Below are 8922 nucleotides of genomic sequence, written 5' to 3' on the forward strand. Positions count from 1 at the left end.
GGCGCGATCCGGGAAGGCCGGCTGCAGTGGCGGGGCGATTTGGGAGGGGTGGCGGCGGCGGTGGCTCGGTTCGGGAGGGAGTCGGGGATAGTGGGCATGGTTTGGGGGAGTTCGGGAAGATCCACTTCGGGACTATATAGGGACCACCGTGATCCAAATAACTATTCTAATCCTGGGATTAGAATAGTGTTACTCTATATATACTGGAAGAACGCCCGTGCGTTGCAACGGACCACATTAACTTTAAGAGTTCAATATGAATATTCTCATACATATCAAGTGACATTGGCGACCTTTTTTTACCATCAAATCCTCACACACACACTCTCCCTCCCTCTTCCTCACTCTCTCTCCCCCTCTCCCTCTCTTTCTCTAACACACACACACACACACACATCCATCTTATTGGGTACGGGACCATAATCCATCTATTTCACACACACACACTAGTGCATAACAATATGGATTATGTGTATTATATTTGCCACCACAACAAAGCGAATTAATTTCATGTAAATCGGCCAGCCACAGCTCCAAGAATACGCGGAGAAGGTGGCCCGGGTCGGCGTCGGCGCCGTCTGGCGCGGGCCATGGGCCCGCTTCCAATTGCGTTTGCGCGCCGGCCACCCACGCCGGGTCTTTCAAGTGCCGCTTCCACCGCACCAACTCCCAGGGCCACGGCCAGGGCCAGGGCTAGGGAAACTGCCCTTCTTCTCCCCCTTCACCGGCCGCGGCCAACGCGGTGCCGCGGCACCCTGCTTCGCCGTCCCCGTGCTCCGGCACCGTCGCGACCTAGTGACGCAGCCCAAGCATCGGCCTCGAGAATCAAGAACGCTCGGCAATGAAGAGGGAAGGGAAGATCATATACATGTCATAAGAAAAATAATTTATTTACTGCTCCCTCGATGTATTGTTTCCTTTGTTTGGAGATTGATTACCATCCGTGATTGAGCGATTTTTAAAAATCAATTATTTGTTTTCTAATTAATGTGATTGAGTGATTTAAGGTATGGTTAATTAATTTAGATTTGATCTTTAGAGATTGTTCGTGATTGGTTCTACATTATTAAATAACTTGCGCTAGTATGGAAAGTTCTGATCTATTCATATTTCTTTCGTTGTGTGAGAGGGTGACGCGAAAATAAACCGATGAAGTGGGGGAGGGGACGAAAAAAAATCTACGAAAAAAACCAGCAAAGGTGGGAGGAGGTACCAAAAAAAACCATGGAAGGTGGGACGAAAAAAACCCTGGAAGCGAGACTACCAACTGCTCCATTAGGAGTAGAGATTAGGAGTAGAGATTCTTCACCCCAGCCCGCCCATGCACCCAGCCGAACCAGTTTGCATCCACTGCAGCAACAGAAGGTTAATGAGGTAAGATTAGTGAGTGGAGGTGAGGTAAACTTACGGTCTTTAGAATTGGTCTTGCGCCACGTTGAGAACAAGGGATGCGAGGTAAGATTTGATTGCATGTGAAGAATATTACGTCTTAGAGAATCCATTCTTACATGCAAAAAGAAACACCGTAAAAACAAAAAAATTGTGCCATTAAATTACTGCAGGGTCGTCTCTCACCTCGTCGTCGCTCGGCCGGCCGACCAGGTATAAGGATGCGCCTCTAACGGAGATCCTGTGTAAGGATCGCCATGGAAGATCCCGTCAGGCGCAAGTAAACGCTGCGGCGGGATAGCTCACTCCGGCGAGGTGCAGACGCCTCCCACTGGAGTATCCCATCACACGCGAGAATGTCGCGGTGGGAGTGCCACGTTATGAACGAGCAGCCATGGTTCTTCTTAAAACTGATTTAGGTCACGGATGATGCATGCATCCTGATTTTTTTAGTCTTTTCCCTCTCTATTTTTTACTGGAGTTGCTCATGCGGCACCATGGATTTGATGCACTGGAAAGCTTTTTTTGGAAGAAGATAAAATTGGAGGTATCATTTCTGGAATTGCATCCTCAGTTATCCCAAAAATATTCGATCTTCTACCTGAATTTTGACCGAAATTTCCGGCCGTAGGAATGTCACTAAAATTATCTTTATGTACACACTCTCTCAGCTTCAGTATCGAACACATGTAACTGAAATTTCTTATATAGACAGCACATTTGGTTTCTTTGCAGTTTGTTAGTGTTTGTGAATCAATCCATATACTTCCTTCTAGCTCTAGCAAACCACATATGCAAATCATAATTATTTTATACTGATTAGTCCATCAAGTCTTGGTTCTGAAATGCTGTTTGATCATAGAAGCAAAGGCAGATTATGTAATGGGCGTAATCAATATTTAATTATTTATAACAAATAGACTCAGTTGATCACATAGTATGACCAACCTGTACACCTTAATCTCTAAGGATAGGTTACATGAGGCAACAACAAATAGAAGAGTCGGTCCTCTGAGATATCTTCATATTTCTATGTTGGCTACTGGTTCCCATCATGCTATCTTTTGCTTATGCATCATGTACTTCAGCAATGAAACATCTAATATTCACTTAGAATATTTTGTATTGAGTAGGATAAATAATTACAATAATAAAACTATCGCACTTGCCTTCTTGGAAGATCCAATGAAGTAACAAGGCGAATCTCGTCAATTGTTTTTTTTAAGAAACATGCCCTTGTACTGTTGCAGTGTTGCTACTTGCTAGTAGGTTACGGTGACTGAGAACAGGTGGCATCACATAGGATGATCATCCAGGTTTTGCTTGAAGAAGTGAGGCGCCCATTCACTTCAGAGTTTTGGGTAACATTTTCCGTTGCACCATGCATATGAGTTTTACACACGAATGGCGACATTAGCTACGCTTAGCAAAACAAATCCTTCCATGGTCAATTCATCACATGACAGCAAATATCTGGCCTTTAATTAGATTAAAAGAACAGTGCAGATGCTTATTGATCCACAAAAAAGATGTCTTGTAAAAACTGAATTACATAAGCAATTAAGCATATGACATGTAAAACGTGGTCTGGATGATACACTCAGGACCTGCTACATGCATGCCTTGGTTCAGGCCTGCTACAGATTTACGGTCCATATGCTATCATAAGTGCACAAAGTTCTCCTTCAATCAAGAGTCCATATCTCTCACTTGACTGTACCTAGACTTCTGACAGCTGCAAGAGAGCCACATTTTAATGCACTATAAATCAAGTATGGAATCTAAGACATATCACTTAATAATAAGAGAAAAAGTCCAAAGTGGAAGTAATTTTGTCAACAAAACTTCCACAAGAGGATTCTTCTATCTTACGAGTTACATCTGAACACCTTGTTCATATTTGCAAGCAAACCATCTGAACACCATGTTCATATTTCAATGAAAGCACAAACTACAGTAGCATCATTACCTCTGCATAATATTTAGCTAGCCCAAGCAGGAATTTTATGATCTTGATAACACACTTTTAACTTCACATAGCCTGTTAGCTCCGAAAATTATTTGTATATTGCAATCAAATTTAGACGAGAACACACTCGGTTTAGCTATGACCAAAACAGCTAACTCGCGACGAACCAAGATCAACTGCACTGCTTATTGGCCATAAGTTACCTGCACATCCGAGAGGTATTGGGCCAGGGAAACTATAGCATGTAGCGCGTGCTAGAGCATGCAACCGTGGCTGGCAGAGAGCATGAGACAAATTTTCTTTACTATACTACGAAGTAGCCAGGCACAAATAAGGATTGTACCTGTCAGGCTGGTGAAAGTTTACGTTCGTGTAGATAAACAATTACATCGTGTGTAAGCGGTGGAGCCTGGCGGTCAGCCGTAAGGTACACCGTACGGGTGTGGCCGGGGATGCTGGACCAACCAGGGTGAAGAATAACTCTCTTCTTCACCTGAGGAGCCGCCTCTCCAGGTCGACATTATCCAGGGTGGACTGACCCCATCACTTGGCCGGCTGATTCAGTGCAAGCGAGCACTGTCATTGGAGAGACTGGCTCAGCGAGGTGTCACCATGGCAGAGACGAAGGAAGCCACCATTCTTTCGTTAAGGCACGGGAGCACCCCATCTCACACAACGAGGTAGTACGGCCTTGCTCCAATAAATACAAAGAGGTCATGTTGAAACATAACGTAAAAAAGATTCATAAAACATATGGTTTTACATAATTGTTGGAATAGAATGGGGAGGCCGGTATGAATCTAAGAAGATCCAAAGGATGTTTTTTTCTAAAATAATACATATTGTAAGTCTGCAACTTCTGGCTAGAATAGAGTTATACAACAATCATACAAACATATACACAAGAACAAGAAGACCTGTCACTAAGCACATACAAACTGGGCAAAAGAAATTATGACAGTCTGAGCATGGTTGTAGGATAGCTATGCCCAAAACAACTATATTTGGGGACGTAATCCATCCAAATTCTTCTGCCTAGTATTCTTAACCAATCTAACTTAATTCAAGCAGATACGTGGCATGGGAGATTAAATCAAGACATACTCGTGTAAAATGACGGAGAGGGGGCGATCCTGAAGAACTCCGGCTGCAAACACCTAACTGCCGGCCGTTGTCATGGGAGGAGATGCAGCACGCATCAAGCAGAATGCCAACCACCACCGTACCCTGATACCGAGACCACCAGCAATGCTAAAAGATTATATAACAGCAGAAGTTGCTACATGAAAACAGTAATATACACATAATTCAAGCAGATATTGGATGGCGGAGTCACTACCGGATCAACGTAATATGCCGACGGCCCTTTGGTCGTCGGCATAGGCCCATCCCCGTCGGCATAGATCTAAGCCGACGGCTGCCGTCGGCATAGGCCCGTCAGCGTAGTCTTGCCAGGCCGCCGGCATAGGGGCCTACGCCGACGGCGTCCGTACGGCCGTCGGCGTAGAATAACTATCGGCGCAATTTTTCATAGGAGGGCCGTTGACGGCGCCGTCACTGCGCTAGTCGAACCACGGGCCGCCACGTGGCAGAGGTAAGCCGACGGCCTGAGCATTCCTGAACGAAAATCTACACCGATGGGGCCGTCGGCTTAGCTTGCCACGTGTCGACCCCTTGGCGTTCCTGGGTGAAGGGCTATGCCTTACTAGTAAATAGAAGACACATACCCATATAAATGGATGGAGTAGGGGGCAATACTGATTGCATTAATATGTTCATAGAAAATTATAAAAAGTACACTGGAATTTCTTTTTTGAAGTTATTACTTGATACAATTTATGATTTATCCAATAATCTAAGTGGAGAATTTTCGAGCTAACTCAGCATTTCCTTGATCTAATTTATAGAGGCCCTGGTAGTCCTTCATAACTTTCCAAGTTGTCCATCAAAAAGTTTCAAGCAGCTAACTCAATATTTATGCAGAGAGGTCAGGTTATCTAAAACCAAATCAAAGTGAATACGATGATGGTCATAAGTTTATTTGCTTTTTCTTCTACACTCCTTAAAGTAAGAAACTGAATTCTTAGGTTATGATTCATGTCATCTAGATATTACAGTTTGGACAGGACAATTGAAGAAATTTGAGTCAGCAAGTTTTTTCTCCGGTTTGTAAAGTTAGCGCTATATATATTGGAGGCAAAGCTATCCCTGATTCCCTGTACTAAGGAGAGAAAGCTCGAATACAGAAGAACACCTTTAAGCTTTAAAGTGAATCCCTGGTTTTTTGGAACTACCAAATCGCCAGTTCTGACTTCCAATTAGATAGCTGCATAGTCCAGATTGATACACTAGGAGCTACGGAGTATGCCTACTCGTACTATCTTCAGATCAACCTAATTTCGTGGCACATACGGCCATCTCCGGAAGCAGCTGATGCAACCAAATTTGGGACTAATAAAGTGAAGAGTAACTGAGCCGCCACTCTCCTAATAACCAATAGGAATTCCAATGGCCCTGTTTTGCTTCAGGCAACCATCAAACAGAGCACCTCATGTACGTCCTGTTTGGCAAATGATGGGGAGAGTAATAGGAGATATAGAGGGAGTTAGTATGATACTGGGCAAGGGAATTAATTTTATGCCCAATCTTTTGTTTGGTTTATTTTGGGAATTACTGGCAGGGAGTGAAGGAGAAAGGTTTGATGGCTTAGTTGATTAGCGGGTCAGAACAAGAACTAGATGCAGCATTACCAAATTGACCATTAGTCTGTCACCAATCAACAATATGAACTAAATCGCTACCTGATCAAATAATGTGTACCATGTGGTGATCATGGTCAAGTATTTAAATGCATGTTTCTGATGCTCCTGCAGCAATAGTCGAAGATACGAGGAAACTAAAATAGGGATACGCTGGAAACATTCTTGCAATAAATTGAGGGGTCTCCTTCTGGTCGAGTAGTCGGGCGTAACAAAGCAATCTATGCAGAAGTTGTAGGAATGAAGGAATCAAACGAAGCTCTCGTAAAAATGAATCAAACAGACAGGGCTGGATCTTGAAGCAAATCGCTGGGGCTGGGGCATCTATCCGAGAGCGTCAAAGTACCTCTTCAAGCAGCAGACACGACTCCCGCGCCTCCCAACCACGACCAGCTCGCCGTCCAGCGGAGGACGCCGCCAGCCCCTGGCTCATGGAGTGGGCCCATCTTCGGCCGAGTATTCGTCGCCGGCGACTCAGGAGATGCCCCCGTATCATGAAGAAGCCCTGACGCCATGTACTACCGACGTCGCAGCACGACGGCTCGGCCCGCCGCGTTCCATGACGCCGGAGCCTAACCGCCGCTCGGCGCTCGCACCCCTCATCCACTCCGCCCCTGATTTTTTTTCTTTTGAGATGACTCAACCCAGATTAGAATTGGACGAGGGAGTTGGCCCTTTTTTTCACCTCGGGAGTGGCCTTTTTTAGGGACGGAGTGGGCTCTTGACGTCCACGTAAAAATACATCACGGGGGATAAAATTTTACATGAGAAATGATCTGTAGAGCCTTGGTTGGGATGCGATCGGGGAGTCTGGCTCGGTGACTCGACCGGGGTGAAGAATTACTTATTCTTCACCCTGGGTTACTAATAGACTTTCTAATAGGGTCGCGTCAACTCAACCCAGACGCTAGAGCCGAGATCGCGTGTGGTGTAAATTTACTACGAGGGAACCAGCCCACGCGCATGCATCCCACACAATGCATGGAACGTAAATTCCTGCTGTAAATTTACGGAACAAGCTAGCGCTCCGTCACACCTACATGCAACGTAAAAAAATAAATAGCATGCCATAAATTTACTTCACCACGGATCGACTCGCGTGAGGTGGCTGTTGCCATGCCATAAACTTACTTCACCAGGGATCTGACTCTGCCGTGTGGTCAACTTCAGGAGAAGGACTGCTGCCATATGAGAGCGTCGTCTGGCAGGGATGCGCCGGTGCGGCCTGTCCGGCGAGTAGTCGCCAATGGCAGTGAGACAGCTCGTTCCTACGTGGAGGCACCTCCACGGAAGCAAACCGTCCCACGCGAGAAGGCCGTGGTGGGATAAACTCTGTCTCTGTCTTTGAGGTGCTTCAGAACGTAGCTGGTTCATACGTATATCTTATCCCCTCTATTTTTGATAAACTTGCTCATAACGCTCCATGGAGAGGATATAGTGGAAATCACATGTGGATGTGGTATCTCTTTTGAAGTACCAATTCTGAAATGGCTATATAAGCGGTGACCATTAAGGGGTCCGTAGAGGAAATATGAAATAGTCCGAGTCTGTTTTTTACCGATGCATTATATGGGTTCAACTGTACAAGTTACAAGTTAGTAACTTAGTACTGCACTATGGCGTGCTCTGCCTACATTTCCTGCTGTTTGATGATTACTGGATGGAGTACTAGTATTTGCTTAATCACATGCATATGTGTTTCTTTGCGAAATCTTTTGACCCTTGAATGACATGTCCTCTGCTGATTATGTGGTTGGCATTGCTGCTTCATTCATGCATCACATTTATACTCGAAGACATTCTATTTTTTGGCACCACTGGTGTAGCAACTAGCAAGTGTATGGTGTAAGCCTGTATGGTCATCTGACCATAATATGATCCATTCTTACTTTTTTCTCGTTACATATAAGATCATTTCTTAATACTGTTTGGTAATTCTGAGTGTTTGCACGTCAAAATTACACCACTAGCCTTTTATCATCTCCTGGTAGACCGGTTGTCAATAACTGAACATGGTAGACTTTACCTTCAACAAAAATGAATGGTTGGGCCATATTCTCCCCGGTTACCATAATATGATAGATTCAACGGACAATACCATCATCCAAACCATCAAAAACACATTAGACGCAAGTTAGATTGTATGAAATAGATCAGAGCAGCAAAGTAATTAGGAAGCAAAACATTCAAGAAATTGAGCGACAACTTGGCGATGATGTGTTGGACGACGCTAATAAAATGAAGCGCTTGGAAAGTCATAAAAATTTACGTACAACAACTAAGCACAATAAAGAACGGCTGTACAAATATATAAATAGGAGCAGCTTTATAATTTAAATCTGTTTTCTTACAGGTCTGAACTTCTCTAGTGAAACAATAAACAAAATTATTGGTTATATTCAACCCATGGAGCATGTAGACCTTTAGCTCTGCACTGATTAGCCTTTGTATGCAATGCAAAAACTATCGAGTAGAACTTCCATAACAAAGCTTTGGTTCAACAATCTTAGTGTTGTCTTTGATGCCACCCATGACAACCTCCAGTCCGAAAACCAAAAAGATCAAGTGTTACAGTAACATCATATAAAAACACTGAAACAAATCACTTCTTTAATATGGGGATTGGGAAGTACTGTTATCACTTGTCAGGGTACCTAAAGATGAGCTATGCAGTGTAAATAAAACCCATCATGGCATCATTCCAGTGGAAATTCATATTTACTGGTTAGCAGGGACGAATACAAGGGGGGACGACCCCCCCTCCCCCCCCATAACGATCTCATTTTACTTGGTAGCGATTAGCAG

This window comes from Triticum dicoccoides, chromosome 1B, assembly GCF_002162155.2.
Source record: "Triticum dicoccoides isolate Atlit2015 ecotype Zavitan chromosome 1B, WEW_v2.0, whole genome shotgun sequence".
Lineage (NCBI taxonomy): Eukaryota > Viridiplantae > Streptophyta > Magnoliopsida > Poales > Poaceae > Triticum > Triticum dicoccoides.